The sequence below is a fragment of the Lissotriton helveticus genome, chromosome 6 (assembly GCF_964261635.1).
Source record: "Lissotriton helveticus chromosome 6, aLisHel1.1, whole genome shotgun sequence".
Taxonomy (NCBI): Eukaryota; Metazoa; Chordata; class Amphibia; order Caudata; family Salamandridae; genus Lissotriton; species Lissotriton helveticus.
Genome location: NC_136067.1, coordinates 1,232,202,312 through 1,232,223,210, shown reverse-complemented (window position 1 = coordinate 1,232,223,210; position 20,899 = coordinate 1,232,202,312).

The window sequence follows — 20,899 nt, the reverse complement described above, 5'->3', positions numbered from 1 at the left end:
CAGGATGTGACCGCCAGGGTGGCGGTCACATCCTAATTTGCACGGAGGGACCGCCGCTGCCCCTGCGGATGGTCCCTCCTACTCTATGGTGACGGACGGACTCAGGTCCATCCGCCATCATAATCGGCCCCTTGATTCTGTGACCTGCTGCTCACATGCAATACCAGCATATCTCAAGATCGTTTCTGCTCTCCACTTCTTTGCCACTGGGTATTTCCAAAGGGTCACCAGTGACCTTGTGGGCATTTCCCAGGCGAGCCAGTCGCGGTGCCTGCATCAGGTCCTGAGATGCATCACTGCTAGAGCCCCCAACTACATACAAATGCCACATACACTGGCCATGAGACAAACGGCAGCAAGAGATTTTTATCTCCTTGCACAATTTCCACGTGTGCTGGGTGCAATTGACTGTACCCATGTGGCCCTTCAGCCACCCCGCCACATTGCACACATCTTCTGCAACAGACACAGATGGTATTCCATCAATGTGCAAGCTGTCTGTGATGCCAGTGGGTGGTTCATCGATGTGCATGCAGTGTTCCCAGGCAGTACGCATGACAGCTTCATATTCCGCATGTCACCTCTTGCACGGCGGATGGCTGCTGGAGAATTTGGCAACATGTGGCTACTGGGTAAGTCAACAAAAATACTTTCTCAGGGTCAGATGGGGATTTTAAGACCAGGCTCTGACATGCCCCATATATATACTAAACAACAATGAATATCAGAGGGTCTACAAGTATCAAAAGGAGTGAACGCCTAAAGAAACAACAGGAAACTACAGCACCATGTGTCGTGTAAAATCTAAATGAGGACACCCCTATAACTAACCCACATAGTGGTCAGATAAGGATGCCCATCAGTCACCACACGGAACCACCCTTCATCATTTGGGTTTCCTTTTAAGACCACCATTAAAGGTGCCACTTGTCATTCCCAGGGAGGGTAAAGATAGTAAGACACACCCTCACCTGATCAGACAGATCTTCCGTGGTCTTACTTCTCAATTAAGAGGCTGTTGGAGAATTTTAGAGGGGACTGACGTCGCTGTGCAGAAAAAAGTGTAAAGAATAAGAGAAATGTGAGCTAAAATAGGATGAGGGGGTGCTGACAATAATTGTTATTCTGGTGCTACCCACTCTACCAGGGTTAAAAAGCAGTTGATGACAATCACAATGTTCTTGAATTGTCTAGATGTACTGTGGGGTCGACATGTTTCAGCAATTAACGACACATTATGTCATTGCTTTCATCAGGACCAAGAAATCAATTAAATGATAGCTACTGCAACTAAGTGATAGTGTAACAAAAATGTGCTTAAGATCATACACTGATACAGAGATCACCTGAATCCACTAGGTGCTTGCATCATTTTCTCCACCTGTCCAAGTCATCACAAGTGTCCAACTTGGAAGATGTACAGACCTCCCCCCACCTGGCCACGGCTGAGGAATGGGGGAGCACCGCTCTGTCCGTCGGTACTCCGCGCAAATGCGTCCGAGCCGATCGGTGACCTCATTTAGATTTTACACGACACATGGTGCTGTAGTTTCCTGTTGTTTCTTTAGGCGTTCACTCCTTTTGCTACTGGGTAAGTACCAAGCACTAAAAATGAGTGATATGTGCCATTGAAATGTCTGAATGCCCCCCAATATTAACCATTGTACAATGAGAATCATGGCCCAACAGACACTCCATGTACGAACGTATAGATCATGTTCTGTGCAAGTCAGAGAGGGAAATGTTAACAACTGCCCTTTCTTCCCTCCTCAGGCTATGCTGGCTATGCACTCTCCCCACATCTACTCACCCCTTACAGGCGTGCAAACACTGTACCTCAGCCTAGGTACAATAGGGCACACATACGGACTAGAGCCATCATAGAGCGCACTTTTGGTCTGTTGAAGTCGCGATTCAGATGTCTCCACCGTACAGGGGGTGTGCTGCAGTACTCCCCAGAAGTCGTGTGCAAGATTATCTTAGCCTGTTGTGTCTTGCACAACATTGCTTTAACGCATGGCTTACACATGCCTCTGGAACCTCGGCTAGCTCTGAATCTGGGAAACCGGGCCATTGCACATGACCGACGGCAGGGCGTGCAAGTCCGTGATCAGCTCGTTGCCATGTTCTTCACATGAGCAACCTGTAGTGTCATGGACAAAATGTGGTTTGCTGTCTGTTGTCAATGATGAACCTTGGATAGACACGACAGTGTCAATAAATCCCACCCTGAGACGACTTTGCAAGCCACACTAACTGCATGCAAATCACAGCCGCTGACAGTAGTCATAAGGTGGAGTGTGCCTCAGGTAATGTGCCCATGTCAGCGATCAGTGTAGTGGACATCCCTAAAACCAACTATTCACACTGATGACAGACAATACATGTCCTGAGAGACATACCTGGACCTCATAAGGATGGGTCACCAATTCACAAAAGTCCATAACCCTTGCATACTCAGGCCTGTGACCTCAACAGATTTGACTCCACCACAAATGATGGGCCCTGAATGTGAGTGATGATGTAATGGGAGAATCAGGCACCATGGGTCAGATTTACAATAACTGGTGCATCCCTGCATATCAGCAGGGATGCAGTGTAAGGAAATTATAGCTAGGAACTGATAAAGACCATGAACTTATGTAATAAAAATACCTCTATACTAAAAGTAAGAACATGAGTAAATACGATATTCTCACATGTAGATAAACTAACCACCCTATTCTAACAAATGTGTGCACACAAGATTCAATATCAAAACAAATTTTCTTTTCTTATTTTATGTATTATTGATAGTTTGCTTGATAAATCAAATATAAACATATTCATATTGAATTTATGATCATGATTTCAAGGGAATTATATCATCAGAACAACATGATTGTACATATATAAAATACGATAGACGAAAGATTGATGGAGGCAGTGCGGCAGGGATGCCCCAGTTATTGTGCGTCACGGCAGACACCCATGTGCCATCATGGATGCACCGCATTTACAATACGGCGTGCCATGGGGCAAGTATAGGCCGAAGCGTGACGCATATGCTGCCATAAAGGTGAAGCACTGCTGGAGTTGTGTTGCAAGCGCAATGCAGCTCCAGCAAGGCAAGCGCTGACCCTAAGCATAACATGCTCCGTCAATCCTTACGCCTTCAACAAGCAGGTGCAGGCTTCTGACGCAGTATGGCCATTAAAGTGACGGAGTGAAATTTTTCAGATTACACCCTGTCACTTCCTGTGCTGGAACCCCCCCCCCCCCCCCCCCCCCTGCGCAGGAACGTGTTGTGGGGGAAGTTCTCAGGTACAATTGATTCGTGAATCAATCATTATAATCTTTATTTACGCAACAGAGAATAGTTGATGTTCCCACACCAGCTAGTGGGCAACTGACACAGAATCTACAAAGCATAGAACACTAACATGGTACAGAATCTACATGGAACATGGCACTTAAAGTGAAAGACACAAACAAGCAATATGCGGATACAACATATCCTCTTCCCTTCACTCTATAATGAAATATACAAGAATGATGAACTGAGCAAAGAAAAGAAGAAAGAGAGAACCAAGGAAGATTCAAAGGTGAAGAAAAAAAAAAAAAAACAAAGTACAACAACTATAAATTTCAAACCCCTTCACATAAATAATCCTTTAAATAATTAGGAAGACGCTTGTGTCTCTGATCCCTCACACCACAACGCATTGAACTGTTTTCTAAAGATATCATGTCATTTTCATTAAATTTTCCCTTTTCGTTCAAAATAACACTTCTTTTCTTCCCCATCTCATTTTCATCCCTTTCATCAGTATTATGTTTCTTGTACAATGCCACTCTCCTTAAATTCCAATGTTCCCCATTATAAAATGTTACAAATCTGTTATGAACCGTTCTCACTCTAAATGGACCTCTAAATTTTGTTAAACCACTCGAAATACGACCTGGTTTTACCTTTACCCAATCATTTACTGAAGTACGACCTTTTCCACTGAAATCTTCCTCTTCTTTAAATTCCACACCATCCACATCTGCCAAACCAATACACTCTTTCATCCACGCAGGAATCAACTTCGTGCTAGCTGAACGACCTCTCATCACATTAAACAGTATTTTTCCTGAAGTATAATTTTCAGTGGTACGGTAAGCCCACACTAAATCATTCACCATGTCCCTGACACAACCCTAACTAGACACAGCAATTTGAATGACACCTTTCACCATACGGTTCGCCCTTTCCACAATTCCGTTTCCTTGAGGGTTGTAAAAAGATGTCCTACAATGAACAATCCCACATGAATTTAAATACCTCGCCATTTCATCTGATGTCAATTGTGTACCATTATCAGTTATCAACTTAACTGGAAAACCCTCTTCTCTGAATATCTCTGACATTATATTAATAGTTGATTTAGTAGTTATCTCCTTACAAAATTTCACAATCAACCATTTTGAAGTGACATCAATCATCACTAATGCAAACTTTAACTCCAACGCAAAAGTACTGAACGGACCAATAAAATCCATACACACTGTATGCCACGGCAACCCTGGATCATCAATTTTCCCATGTGAAGACTGGCTACCCACCTTCAATCTTTTCTCTGACTCCAAACACTCCACGCACCTTTCTACCCATTCTGAAATTTGCTGATCCATCGCGGGCCACCAAAAATATTCTCTCAACCTTTTTTTTTGTAAGAGATTGGCCAAGATGGCCTTCATGTGCTAAATTAAACAATACAATCCTTAAATCCTGCGGTGGAACGAACTTGTCATCTTTCATCACAATGTTCTCCTCAACATCATAGATTGACAATTCATCTAAAACCTTTAAATACGGTCTAACAGCAGGTTCAAGTGTACTTTCACGTCTTGCCCCTTTAACAATAAGTTATTTCACACAACGCAAAACCTCATCCTTAGCCCTACTTTCATCCCATTGTAACTTACCAATAGCACCACTGCACATTTCTACCAAATCATCAATTATTGCCACTGATCCTTCACACAAAAACGATTCCACTCCTTTTTTATCCACTACATCCCATGGCAAGGGAAGCCTCGACAACCCATCTGCTTGACAATTTTTCCAGCCAGGAATGTATTCTATTTTATACAAAAACTCTTGCATTCTTGCTACTATTCTCGCTAGCCTCGCTGAACCCTTTCCTGCACCACCCGGCAACAAAATTCTGAGCAATGGCCTATGATCAGTCTGTAGTCTAAAATTAAATCCCCACAAGTACATCCTAAAATACTCACAGCCCCATGCAGCTGCCAATGCTTCCCTCTCTATGATGGAATAATTTCTCTCTGACACAGTCAAAGAGCTAGAAGCAAACGCTACTGTTTTATGCCTGTAGGATGTAATTGTGATAGGACTGCACCCAACCCCTCAGCACTAGCCTCGACTGTCAAAACTGATTCCAATTTCGTGTCAAACGGAGTAAGCATTTTTGCCTCACATACCTCTTTCTTTATATTTTCAAACGACTTTTCCTGTTCCACACCCCACACAAACTTGCATCCTTTTCTAAGCAATTCTCTAATTTTGTCTGTTTAATCAGCAAAGTTTCTCACAAATTTCGCATAATATTCTATAAAACCCAAAAACGATCTTAACTGGTCTTTGTCGACAGGTGTGGGTGCCTTCCTTATTGATTCTACAAGGTCTCGCTTGGGCTTAACACCTTCTGCAGACAGCGTATAACCCAAATATTCAACCTCTTCGACTGCAAATTTGCATTTCTCTTTCTTTAGTGTCAAACCAGCGCTTTCCATTTTATTTAGAACTTCTTTTAGAATCACGTTGTGCTCATCCATCGTACCACCAAATAATAACACATTGTCCTGGAAGTAAACAACATTTCTTATCCCACCCAGAACTGAGCCCATCATACGCTGAAATACTCCGGCAGCGGACGCCAGCCCAAAAGGCATCCGAGTAAATTGAAAGACTCCCTCTGAGGAAATAAACGCAGTCAATGATTTTGATTCTTCATGCAACTTAATTTGATGATACGCACTGCGTGAATCCAATTTTGTTAAAATTTTTCCACCCTTTAACAATATAATTAATTCATTGATATTAGGTAAGGGAAAACTGTCCACAATTATATTCTGGTTCAAGGTGCGCAAGTCAACACAAAATCTGTACTTGCCGTCAGATTTGGTCGTGATGACAACTGGTGAAATCCATCTTGACGTCTCAATTTGTTCAATTACTCCTTGTTCTAACATCTCACTCAACATTTTCTTCACCTCACCCCTAGCTATAATAGGTACCTTCCTAACTCTATGCTGCATAGGCACGGCATCTTTCTTCAGCACAATTTTGTGAACGTACCCCTTTAGTTCACCGATTTCTTCTTTAAACAAACTAGGTACATTCTCTATAATGGATTCAGTTGAAATGTCATTCACCACCATGACTTGGTCTTTAGCCCTTGGATCTAATATGATATGCAGGTCATACTGATGACACCATCCCACAATTGGTGGACCTGACTGTGCTACATACACTTTTCCATTCACAGATCTATTCTTAAAAACAATGTCTGTTAACATCTAACCCACTATATCTATACTCTCACCCTGATAACCACATGGGTTTATGTCATTAGGTCTTAACACAACCTCTGGCCAGTTTTCTCTATACAAGCTTACAGGAATAATAGTCCAAAACTAACCGGGATCTACCATGAGTTCTGTAGCCTTCCCTTCTATAATAAATATTGCTTTAGGCTTCATCCTCCGACCAGGTTCCATCTCCAACTCCTCATCGCTCACATACAAGATTTTGTTTGCACCTTCAACTTTATTACCCACACTAGGACGCACCCCCTCTTCCTGTACTACAGCCACTTTCAACCTACTCCCTTTGCCTCACATTTTATAAAAGTGACCTTTTTTTCCACACTTCCTACATTCTTTATCTATTGCGAAACATTTCTTGTAGTCTGCCGTGTGATAAGTACTACCACACCTTGTGCATATTTTCCCCATATTCCTGTACGGCTCAAGGTTACTAGATGGACCATCTCCACTGTATTTCCTGACACTACTCTCCCCTTTTCCACTAAACTTCTTAACATTTACTGCAGCTACCTCTTCATCCATTTCCACACAAGACACATTTTCCTTTGTTCCATCTTTCCGTTCCATTTCTTTCATGCATGCACTTGACTCCTCCACTACCTTCGCTATATCAATTGCATTCTGTAGTGATGGGTTCTTTGCTGCCCACAATTTCTCTTGCATCTTTTTATTCCTACACTGGACTATCAGTTGGTCCCTTATCATCTCGTCCCTTATCTCACCAAAGTTGCATTTTAATGATAATTCGCGTAAACTCGTAACAAACTGGTCAATATTCTCATCCTGCCTTTGTGGCTGCGTGTAAAACTTATGTCTTGCCATAACTATATTTACCTCTTTTGAATACTGCTTTTTAAGCCTTGCCTTTGCTTCCTGATACACATTGCTAATCACTCTCCCATCCGCATTAGTACCTGCTGGTAAAAATTTAAATGTATGTTGTCCCTCTTTTCCCAAAGTACTTAAAAGTAATGCCTTCTTTCTCACAGCACTAAAGTCTTTCCCATCCAATGCCTCGATGTAATTTTTCGAAGATTTCAATCCATTCATCCCATTCAATGGGTGGATCTCCACTCTGCTGTAAAAACAAAGGATGAACTATAATGTTCTGACTCTCCATACCTGTTACAATACTCCACACAACTCAACACACCACACTTTCCAAATATTCCAAGTGACTGTGCCCCTGCTAACAGTAACAACATAAAATAAAAATAAATAAATATTCCCTCTTTTCTTCTTTTGTAGTGACCGATCTTCAACTTTCACCTCAGCAGTATTCCCTTGACCACGAATTCACAATTCCAGTCAAGAAACAGTCACGCGTTACCCTTGTATTAATTGTTCTCCAGGTGCTTCGGATTATTCCTCAAAATTAGCATAGTTTTTCCCTTTTGCTTCTTTAATGCTTGATGTTAATTAAGTCCGCTAATTATTTTGTTTTCCACGTTGCTAGGTAACCCGACCTAGTTTCAAAATGGCCGCCACGTTACAGCGTCATCACGTACACTCACGAACTCACGCTGTTTTGAGCTTCACGTCGCGTTGCAAACTCACGTTGTTTTGATCTTCACGTTCTCCGTCACCTCCACGTCACAGCTCACTCCGACAGCACCAGATTCGGCTCGAGCATCTGCCCATACGCGTGCTTCAACCGTTACGCATTCAAAGGAATACAGTGTGTTAAAACAAGTAATTCCTCCTCTTTTTTTTATATTCATACTCTGCTTGCCTCCCGCAAATGTCTTTCAATGTATGAAAACTCACGGTTGATTGACAAATTTACTCCCGGTGTCTTTTATATTCCACAACTGTAAATGCAGATACACTGTATGTTGTTCCTCACAGCTCTTCTTTTTTTCCCTTGAAATTGTAATATAAACGCACCGCTGCTTCTCTTCTTATTTCGAGATACTTCTTCATTCGTCAATACCAATAATAATACAGCTATTCTTGCCTCCTCTTTATTTCTTCACACGTTTCGATTCTTTTCCATCAACGGAGGTTCCTCCTCACTTTGTGCTCCTTTAACCCACTAGCCAATCGTCGCCATCTGTTGTGGGGGAAGTTCTCAGGTACAAATGATTTGTGAATCAATCATTATAATCTTTATTTAAGCAACAGAGAATAGTTGATGTTTCCACACCAGCTAGTGGGCAACTGACACAGAATCTACAAAGCATAAACCACTAACATGGTACAGAATCTGCATGGAACATGGCACTTAAAGTGAAAGACACAAACAAGCAATATGCAGATACCACAGAACGCTCAACTGAGGCGCAGGGCCTTACAACATGACACTTATCCCAGATGCGTCACGATAAAAATAACCCACAGCATGGCGTTGGCTTCGCACTGCCGCTGCATCAGTAAAGTGACGCAACTGTGGCACAAATGTGCCATACAGGGCTTTTAAATCTGCCCCCATGTGTCTGTGACATATCCACACTGCTCCACACCAATGTTATGTAACACATCACACAACTCTGATACTGAGCACTCAATATGGACTACATGTCTCATAATGCAAATTATGAGAAAATGAAACTGGGGTCTGATGTTGTCTGCCCCCCCCCCCCCCCCCCCCGCCTGTGCAGAAATTTCATGAAATGATCTGTTCCCCCTTTAGATACATATTCATGATTCATACCTGCACTGTCATTTCAATTTTTACTACAACAGAACAACAGGATGGCAGTGGATTAGATTACTGATTGTGGATCGACCTGGAGAATTCAAAATGGCTGCCAACTACTTCCTGGGATGTATTTCCTGTTTCACACTTCCTGTATAACATCTCCTGTATGATATATTGTGTTCTGGGTCATTTTCGGAAGTTACGGCGCAAAATCGTAAGTTACGGCGCCGCGGCGTAATGCACATGCGCGTAAACTATGACCCTGAACCGGAAACTACGTTTTCGGGCCGCAAATTCCAAAAATAGACTAGAACACATCATTTCATACAGGCAATGTTATACAGGGAGTAGGAGACAGGAAATACATAACAGGAAGTAGTTGGCAGTCATTTTGTGTTCATTCTGAGTCATCCTCTTTCACTGAGCAGATCCTCAGGCATCCTGCTGCTCTCTTCCAACTTATTTCCCCATAATGTCTGAGGATTATGAGGAGAGAGCACCCCCTTTCTCAGAAAGGGAATTGGACATCTTGTTGGAGGGGGTGCTGGTGAAATTTCCTCAGCTCTATGGGGACCCTGAGCACCAGCTGAGCACTGCAGCCCGGGGCAGGCTATTGGCCAACATTGCCGAGCGCTGCAGTACAGTGGGAGTATCCACCAGGAGTGCTAGGGCGTGCCGCAAGTGCTGATAGGACCTAAAGCGCTGGGCCCGTCACAAGGCCACGGAGCTGGCTGGCCTGTCTTCCCAGCACCATGTGCATCGTCCTCGCCTCTCCCCACTGTACAGGAGGGTCCTGCAAGCAGCTTGGCCGAGCCTCCATGCTCAGCTGGAGGAGCATGAGCAGCAGGGACATAGTAAGTGCATCATATGCAATATGTGTCTGGGAGTATGATTTGAGTGAAACAGTGCTGTACCATTGTGTGTCCCATGCCTCCATTCACCAAACCCGTGTCCATGCAGCAGTCACCAAGATTAAAAAGGCACACTGTGGCATATGGACTGTACAGGGCAGAGTGCATTTTGGGAGTTGTAGTTTCTTCATGACAACTGGGTAAATGAGCCACACTCATGCATTCTTATTGAATTGTGCTCTGCCAGCACCACTACCATTGAACCAAGTAAATCATAACTGATGTGTGCATTGGATGAGCTATGGTACAGAGACTGTCCAGTGTGCGCATGGAAGGCCATAGGATATTGGATGTTATGATTCGCATTGCACCTGTAGAGTTGGGTTCCAATTGAGACAGATCATCATGTGCCATGGAGTAAAGACAGACTTTGAGATCCTTGCATCACTCTTAGGGGGTCCCTAAAGTTGGAAGGTGTGCCCACTGACAGACGTCTCACCCTCTGTGGCCTGTATGACATTTTACATGTACAGGTAGCTGTCACAACCACCCACCACTGTTCACTGGTGTACTGCACTACCTTTTAAATCAACAAAGCCAATATGTGGCACTGGATTGTCCGATGATGTGTGGGGACGGCAAAAGTCTAGACTCACAATGTAGCCAGAGTAGTAGTCCAGACCCTATGTGGATGTGTGACCCACATTCGGCTTGTCCCATACAATGCTCCAAAGCAGATGGCACTTGTCCAGACGTTAAATAGCTGCAAATCCATATCAATGGCAAGAATCAATTCTATCTGGACTCTTCATGTTCTCTTTTGGTGGACTGGTTTTCGAACTGGCACATGTAGCAGTGACAGGACACACAGATCACAAGAATGCCAAGGTTAAGGTTTGGCCAATACAGTTGCGTAAGCTACAACAATACACATCATATGCCCATGTCGAACTCAATTCAGTATATGACAGTGAGCATACATGTAATGTAAGTTCATAAACAGAATGGGGTTTGGGAGCACACTGCCTCACAGTCCCAGCACAGTCTGCCCCTTTGCATCCTGGTAAATGCAGTACACAGTTCAAACTCACTTCTAAGTAATCTGGAGTCATTCATCAAAGTTGGTGCAGACATTGCTGTATATCTCTAGACACGTGTTACTGGATTGAGCGTTTCAGAGAGTGCAGCAGTTTTAGAGAGCAAAGAAAAATCATTTTGGGTTGCTGTGTGCCTGTAAGTGGTACTGTGACCTGAGAGGAACTTGGCAGCATTTCCAGCAACCACAGATGAATTTGAAGTAAGTTTGAACTGTGTACTGCATTTACCAGGATGCAAAGGGGCGAACAGTGCTCCCAACCCCCATAAAGTCCATAAAGACTGAGGGGCAGATTTACAAGGCACTTGCGTCTCTTTTACGTCGCCATTGGGTCACTTTTGTTACGCTGCGGCAGGGCAAACAAAGCGCCATGCTGCTGGGTAATTACAATGTGACGCATCTGGTGCAGGGACGCCTCCTAAAAGTGGCAGAGTGAAATCTACAAGATTTCACTCAGTCACTTTTAGGGCCATGCTGCGTCAAAACTCTGGGCATGATTGAAGCAGGTGAAAGGATTTACGCAGCATGTTAGCAATCGTGCACCCCCCAGCCTTGCTGGAGTGGGCTTGCACTTGCCACGCCACTCCAGCAAAGCACCGCTATTCCACCAGGGATGCATCACGCATCTGCCCACCCAAGCGCCACGGTGTGCCGCATTGAAAATGCGGCGCATCAGGGGTGGCGCACTGGTGGGCAGATGCGTCGCAACTCTTCTGGTACACCTCTGCTGATTAGCAGAGATGCGCCAGAAGTTGTAAATTGGCCGCTGACAACTGTAGAGTGTGATCAGAGGAGAAACAAATCTGACCTTGGCTCAGCTATGTATGTGTATCGTCCTGCATTAAACAACCACCACATCAGAATTTAGCTTACATCTCTGCCGGCACGGTTGGTGAGACATCAGATGTGCAGGAACAAGTCCAGAGCCGGAGGCCATCAGTTTGGCAGCGGCAACACCCTCTTTCCACCAGCGAGGAAGAAGAGGAGGAGGAGACATCTACATCTGCAGGCCAGGGGGTTGTGCCCACCCGGGATGAGGAAGAACAGGCTGTGGACATTGTAGGGGGGAGGAAGGACCGGACACCTCAGACCATGATGTGGTGGAGAGCCACTCACCCACACATTCATCACCAGTGGCTCACAAAGAGGTGTCCCCGGGGCAGGCCAACATTCTACCTGGGCCTGCCACCTGCCCCTCCCTATCTCTAGAGTCCCCCATGCCATCGGGGGCTCCAGCTCGATCCTCTGAAACCTGGCCCCCTCCACGTTGCCGCCAAGCTGGACAAATTAGCTCCGGACCAGAGGCACCACATCCCTTCTGTCCCCCCCCCCCAACCCCTCCCGGTGTTGTACCTCCTGTGGTTGTGCCAGAGGACTTGATGTGGATGGTCGAGGGTGAACCTGACAGGTCCGCTTGCATGTTGCTACAAGTGTGTCTGGAGATACGCTCCATGCAAGCGGACCTTGTCCGATCAATGGACAACCTCGGCACCCACATGCAGGCCATGAGCACAGCCATGACGTCTTTTTTCTCCCAAACCCCTTCCCATACCACCGTCAATGTGTCCCCCTGTCCATTGCCCCACACTGTTTCCCCCCGTACCCCTCGTGTGTCACGTCCCCATGTGGTGCCAGTTCCTGCACTAGCCAGCCGTGTGGATGTGTCCGACCCTGAGGATCTTGACATTGTGGTCCTGGAGGATGACCAGAAAGACACTTGACTTTTGGACTAAGACATTGTTCTGGATGAGAATTTCTTTTTACCCTTGTGAATAGACTGGTTTCCCTGACGCTCCCTGACGTATTATATTCGTTTTGCCCCATCCCAATCCAAGTTCCCTTCTCCTTCTGCATTAAGATCATCATTTTTTCCCTTTCTCCCTTCCAATTGGACGGTTAGTTTTAGTTCCAAGATAAATATCTTTGCGGAAATGTACTTTGTTTAACTTGTTTGACTTCATTATGAATGTCTGTTTCCAAAGATGGACACACATTTGGTGAGTCATGTGCTAGGCACATAATAACGTGTTGCTATGGTGTGTCACTCTTGTGACAGTCTCACACACACACACACACACACATGCCTACATCGTTAGACAGGACATGATACACAACAGGATATTACTTTTGTAGATCTTTATTTACACTATACACCTAAGGACCGAAAGATAAATTGGCCACGTGATTTTCACTGGCGATCGTGTTTGCATTTCTGCAATAGTGGGGGATGATGACCGCGGGGAGGGGTGAGGTTGTGCTTGTCGCCTCCGTGTATGTGGGTGTTGTACAGGGTGATCAAGAGGTCCAGGTGCAGATGGTGTCTGCACATTTTGAGTCTGTACCTGGACAAGGGCTGGTTGTGCAGGTGGTGGATGTGACTGTCCAGAGGTTGGTGGGTTTTTGCAGGTGGTGGGGGTGGTTGGAGTGACAGTCCAGAGGTTGGTGGTGTTTTTGCCGGTGATGGGGGTGGTTGGAGTGACGGTCCAGAGGTTGGTGGTGTTTTTCCAGGTGATGGGGGTGGTTGGAGTGACGGTCCAGATGTTGGTGGTGTTTTTGCAGGTGATGGGGGTGGTTGGAGTGACGGGTTAGAGGTTGGTGGTGTTTTTGCAGGTGGAGGGGGTGGTTGGAGTGACTGTCCAGAGGTTGGTGGTGTTTTTGCAGGTGGAGAGGGTGTCAGGGATACACTGCTAGGGAAGAGTGGGTAGGGGAACTATCATGTCGGTCCCGGACGTGAGGGCTGTGAGGTAGTGATGTCTGTGATTGGATGTGTGTGAGCTGTGGCTGGTGTGATCTGTGCTGAGGACATGGCATTGTTTGTGTGAGAGGAGACAGACGAGCGTTGCTTGGCAGAGGATGTGATGCCGTGATGTCAGTATCGTCAGCCCTCGAGTCAATTGATATGTGGTCTTCCTCCTCCTCCTCCAAGTCAACGTCCTCATGATCTTGACTTGCTGCTGACATTACTGCCTGGAGGATCAAGGGATTCTCCCCTCTGATTCCCCGTCGGCCAGCACTGGTTGTCGGTCTGTCATCCTCTCCCCTGGCACGATCTGAAACACAGAGGTTGCAACCGTATTATTGATTGACCAGGTATTACATGTGCTGCAACACCAGGGTTGTATTAACTGTACTTCGCATCAGCAGATGAGGATCATGTGATCTGCTTAGGGTACCACCACAAATGACCGCTCACACCATGGCACTGAGGTGTTACACGGAGATGTACATAATACTAGCAGACTCACCAGCTCCAGCCACAACTCGCTGTCCCTTTGCGTTCCCCCCTGGTGTATCCTGCTGCACCTGTCTCCTCATAGTTGTTGTAGACATAGCTAAGAGGGTAGAAACTACATTCTCAATAATCTGCATCAGCAATTGTCAGACTGGCATATGTGATACTCCTGGTTTGTATTTCACTTTGTAAACAACAACTGTTAATTCCATGCAGAATGGGATCTTGATCTCTGTCATGGTTTAGTAATCTAAGCTGGTGACACACCTCATGCCCGATTTACCTGAAGGACAGGTGCGCGATGGTTTCACAGCTGCAGCCAGGATGTCATGCATTCCCCGGGATGTTTTCCGCTGCAGTGGTCTCGTCCTGTCAGCACCTGTGATGTGAATTACATGTCCATATTTTAGTGCAACAGATTGTAGCTATGAGCCAACATTTCATTCTCATTAACCATTTGCGGATAATCAAGGACGATGTGCAGCATGTTTACCTCATTGACTTTCCATGTGGGCACCTGCTCACAAGCAGCATTTGACAGCTGTTACATCCATGTAGCACTGACATCAATTAGATGACACATCAACTGACAAACTTGTATGAGAAGGTTACTGATAGTTCAAGGAAGGGGATAAATGAGCCTGACTCATCTGCATCACACTGATTTCACCGTTACCATTGAGACTAACTTTTATCATGGGTGAAATGTTGTCTGTTAACAAGTCAGAAAGGAGGTTATGTGTGAGATGTGCAGTTGTCAGGGATATGAAGTTGCCCATTTTTACTTCCCTAACCATGAGGTCACAGAGCTCATTTCTGAATGAGAGAACACAGATTACTAATGTCCATTCATTGAGTGTTCTCTGTTCCCATACTCCATTTCCAACATCATGTTACTACTTACATGACAGCGGATGGTGTCTTGTGCAGCATGCATCCAAACCTCATTTGTCAAACACTCACCTATATATGTGAATACAATAGGAGGGAGGCAAGCAGAAAACAACATTTGGTTATGATCACACATTGCATATGAGGTGAGAAGCTTTGAGGCTTACCGCTGGCACTGGATTATCGTGTTGCTCTTCAGCCAATTCATTCTGCAGGTGTAACTGCATGAAGAGTCACCTTAGCAGCCCCTACAACCATCTGAAATGTACACAACTGGCATCAGTGTGTGCCTCAGCCATACCTATTTAATTTTGATTTAACCATGTACAGTTTGCTAGGGATTCATCCTATTATTGAAGTGCAAGCCTGTTGTGTTTTGGTCAGTTCATATGACACATTGTTCTATTGTATGTCCATTCTGCACACACTTGGCATACATTTTGTGTCAGCCTCTCATTTGCCACCAGGGTCTGATCGGCAATGTGTTCAAATGCCCTAAGTGAGCATATTGTGATGCAGGACACCAGTGTTGTACAACACATACGGTGGAGGTGAAAGGCACAATTAATGAGCATTCAGCCAGGTTGACTTACCTTGGCCCAGCACCGGAGTAGTGTGTGGCCCCAGGACAGATGTCAAGTCCAACCTAGTAGCAGAAGTCTGTGCGCGTCTTTGATTCTGGGAGGACCGCATTGCACCTAAAATGAGAATTATGTTTAGCAACTTTACATTCCTGCTGCCACATGTCATGCATTCTATTTCTGGCACAGTGGAGGAGCACAAGCAGTTCTGTGCACCACCGTTGCAGAAGTATGTCATACATAATGTAATGAGTGATCCCGCATGGGCCCACTACCTTGATGCTACCTATATCACAATGACATGCCTACAAATCCAGAGGTAAGGTCCACTATCGTGTTTTGTTGATGCCCAGAAAATTATCCATCCAATGTACGCAGTACATGACCAGCTGTGTGGACTGTGCAATTTAATGTATGTAGGAAAGATTTGGAGTTGGACAGTGTATGCATTGTCAATACTACAGAGACTGGTATCTCATTGTTTGTTTTTAATTTCCATATCTGTGCTAATAGATTTTGGCCCTCGATTACAGGATTGGTTTCCCTGGTCTGTTTGTGAAATACATGTTGAGTACCACAATTATAAAGGTATGATGAGGCAATATATTTCATATTTTGTCTTTCACTGTTCACAAATGTCATATGGTAAAGGTGAATGTCCATTGACAACTCCAAATGTAATGAAGCAAATTTTGCATCTCTGGTTGACTTACATAGGTGGGCACTATTTGTCCCTCTGTCGTCTCCTGACAATGTATGCATTTTGACCATCTCCTGGCCAATTTAACTTACCAATTAGTGTGGTTGTCATGCCTTCCTCTGTACGTTGCCGATTAAATCCCCTTAGATGCGGTGACCTCTGCTACTGCAGTTGTCTGTGCTCTGGCTGGATGTGTCAATGGGTGAGAAGACCGAAAAGTTAACAAATGGGAAATGTGCTTGTGGAACTTTTTGGGGATTTGCCCATATCTTCTGCGTTCTAACAGTGTTGTGAAGTACTGGCGCAGACGGGGCATGTAGGAGCAGTGGTGTGTTGGGGATGTTATGGCGTGGCAGAGTGGAAAATGGACAACAGAATATGTGTATGACATATTTACATCTGATGATACTCTCACCTTCTGCTTTGTGATTTAGGCTGGCACAGGGTGATGTACTTCTTTGTGAATTTGTGGCAGGTTTACATGCCCCTTGAATAAGATTTACACTGCTGTCGCACCACTTCTGTGACACAACGCTGGGGTACAACAGACGACACATTTAGTATTATTTGCAACGTGACGCTTCTATGGTGAAGCATCACATTGTGAGGCCCTGCACAACAGTGAATGAATGTGGATGATTGTCGCACACTCTCCTTAAGCTTTGAACTCTGTTTAGACGATATGTGTGCAGCACTGCATTAACACCTGCTAAGTATTAATACACTGTGAAATATGGCCTAACACCACATAGGCTATTAGGGCTGCAGTGCGCACTACTTTGGTGAAAAAATTCAGAACAATTCTGTGTTATTTAGAACATTTGACCAATGTTAAACCATGTTATAACATTTATTTCTTAATCATCTCAAATCATGAGCATAAACATATTCACATTTTGAATTTTAAATTTTAAACACATTTACAAAGTCATCTGAACCACAACCCAATGCATTTCGGGACATCTTGGTCCCTTCGTCAGGGGTTCCAGTAGTCACTGTAGAAATAACAAGGATGCAAAATCAAAAACGATGCCCAATCGCAAACAATAATTACAATCATCATAATACTTAACATTAAGTGTATACTGCGACGTTCACATAAATGTTGTTCATGCCCACACTGCATACATTTCTACTCGTATAATCTAAAGCACAATCTGTGTATACAAACAACGTGAAAGAGCTCGTGCTAAAAAAATACCCAACCACCAAACAAATACCAAGGCGTGAACAAACATACCTCGTAAATATTTGGGGAGTTGTTTCTGAAAAAAATCCAAAATATCACTTCACTGAACCCAAACAAAAGGAGAGTGAATAAAACGATCACCAATGTTCTTTTGACAAACTGCTCACCTTTTTAACCAATATTAGCACTTAATCAAAACAGCCAATCACGTGGTCAGATGCGGACTCTAGAGAAATACGATAACGCAAATTAGTGCCATGACCCTTAACCTAACTGTTCTCAATCCATGTAATCACCGCCAATGGCTTACCTCTATTGTGATAATTAATCCCAACAGAAGTCCGTATATTTCACCCTGGATGCCTGCAACAAACGTAAAGGTAACATGAATACCTTTATGATGTGTCCCGCTAATTACATTTACCAAAAAAACGATCTCCTCGCGTACCTCTGTGTGCGCCGAGTGCCTTCCCGAATCATCTGCCTCGCTGTCTGATGCACTGCCGTGTCATCAAACACAGCTTATACCAAGCTCTTCCGGTCAAGTTGCTAGACATCGCCGACAGACTATACTGAACTACAAAAGGAGTAATGGAACTACAAAAACGTCCGTTTATGCTCGTAAACAACTTCTGGCTATCTATACCTTGATTTTCATTAATCATTCAAAAAGACGGCATGTGGGGCGGGAAATCATAACTAGTAACGAACGGTCAAGTGCTCACTACCCACTAATATCTCTCGCATCAACAACAACTTTATCAATGAAAAAGTGCAAAAAAATGAAAAAAATACTAGACACCCAACACAAACGTGGCTTGACAGAAGACAGTGACATATCAAAATAAAATAATGTAATACCATCAAATAAACTAATATAATTAAAAAATGAATGAATAAACTAAATACTTCCCTGCCTGCTATTTACACCTAAACATAAAACAGCAAATAATAAGTAACCTGCCTGCTATTTACAGCTCTTGCTTCCACGAACTATATACATCGATTTACAAATCTTTAAATTTAGATTACTATATGTAATGTGATCATGTGATTAGTCGGATTCCTTAAGGCCATCTGAGGCTGTCCACCTGCCCTACTTATTAAAGAAAACAACTAAATTCAAATTTGTCGTTAAGCCCCCCTGGGGTCAAAGTTTGGAGTTTCTTAATCCAGAAAGCCTCTCTCTGGAGGAGTGCCTGATCATTGTCTCTACCTGCATACCGGACTACTACTTCGATTATTTGACATTTCATCTGCGCAATGGTATGGCGCTGTTCAATCCAATGTACTGCCAATGGAGACGTGCGATTTAGATTGCGTATCCTACTTTTATGCTCTGATATTCGTATTTTGAATTTCCTTGTTGTTTTGCCAACATACAATAGCCCGCATGGACATTTAATGGAGTAGACTACAAAATCAGTGTTGCAATCCGACGTGTGGTATAATGGAATTTTTTCACCAGTTCTGGGATGTAGTAGTGTGGTTCCCAGTATCATATTATTGCAGTTGTTGCAATTCCAACATTTCATAGTGCCCCGAAATGAGCCACTTTTCGGTTTAGCTTTCACTGGTTTTGTTAACAATTCTTTTAGATTTTGGGCTCTTGAGTATGCGCATAATGGTTTTTCGCTGAACAGATTTCCAAAATCTGGTTCAACTTCCAACAATTCCCATCTATGCAATAAAATCTTTTTGATGTCCCTCGAGGCCGATGAATACTTTGACACGAAAATCATCTGGTTCGTGCTGGTTTTTTGTTTTTTGGTCAGTAGTGAGCTTCTTGTCATGTTGTTGACTTTGATCAGTTGACTGTCAAGCATAGGTTCTGGATATCCTCTTTGCATATACCTTGCCTTTTGTTGCATTAGGGATGCTGCACAATCAGTTTCGTTCGAAGAGATCCGTTTAATCCTCATGAATTGGGATGTGGGTAAATTATTAATTAGATTTTTTGGGTGAAAGCTGGTATATAACAATGCATTGTTTCTATCCGTTGGTTTCTTGAACAACTTAGTTTCTAAGGTTTGCTCCTTCAATTTTACCACAACATCCAAAAATGATATTTCATCATGATGAATCATGGAGGTGAATTGTATCCTCGGATCTATTTGGTTAAGACGAGTGATGTTACTCCTGAGTGAATCTTCAGATAGACGCCAAATTAGAAAAATGTCGTCGATATAACGTCGAAAAAACACAAGACCTTCTTGCCAGTGTGTATCCAACAGTATGTGGTCATGTTCATATTTCGCCATGAAGGTATTAGCGTACATGGGTGCCCCTGGAAAACCCATAGATGTCCCGTTCATCTGATTGTAAAAGACGTCTTGCCACTCAAAATAACTGTTCATAAGGCAGAACTCCAGAAGCTGTAACACAAAACATTTCTGGCTATCTGATCCTTCTTCCTGAAGGAGTGCCCATTCAACCGCTTCCAAGCCTGACTGATGTGGAATAGATGTATATAATGCCACGACGTCTATCGTGCATAAAATCCAATGTTCTTGAGTTTTAGGAATCGCTGTTACACTCCTCAAAAAGTCAGAGGTGTCCTCGATGTAAGTGGACCATTTCCGCACAAAGGACTGCAGAAAATGATCAATGTATCTCCCTGGATTTTCAAAAATTGACCCACAGCCAGATACAATGGGTCGGAATGGCGGATCCTGAAGATTTTTGTGAACCTTAGGTAGGAAATAAATCCTAGGGCGTCTTGGGTGAATTTGCTGTAGGTATTTCCTAGTTTTCTCATCAATCCAATCAAGTTGTACTGCTTGCTCAAGAATCTTATCAAGCATTTGAACAATTTCACTGGTGGGGTCTTGACCCAACTGAAGGTACGTATTTTCGTCCATAACGTGTTCAGTCCCTTTCTTCATGTAGAAGTCACTATCCATCATGACAAGTCCCCCTCCTTTGTCAGCTTTCTGGAAAGTAATAGTTTTGTCCTGAGATAATTTTTGTAGTGTGCCATATTCTGCACGAGTCATGTTTCTCAATTGTCTCTTGTATTTCAATTTTTGCAAATCAATCTTTACCAGAGTTTCGAAATTATCAAGTGTCTTGTGAGACACTGGAGCTTGAAATTTGCTTTTTGGTTTGAAGATACTTGTTT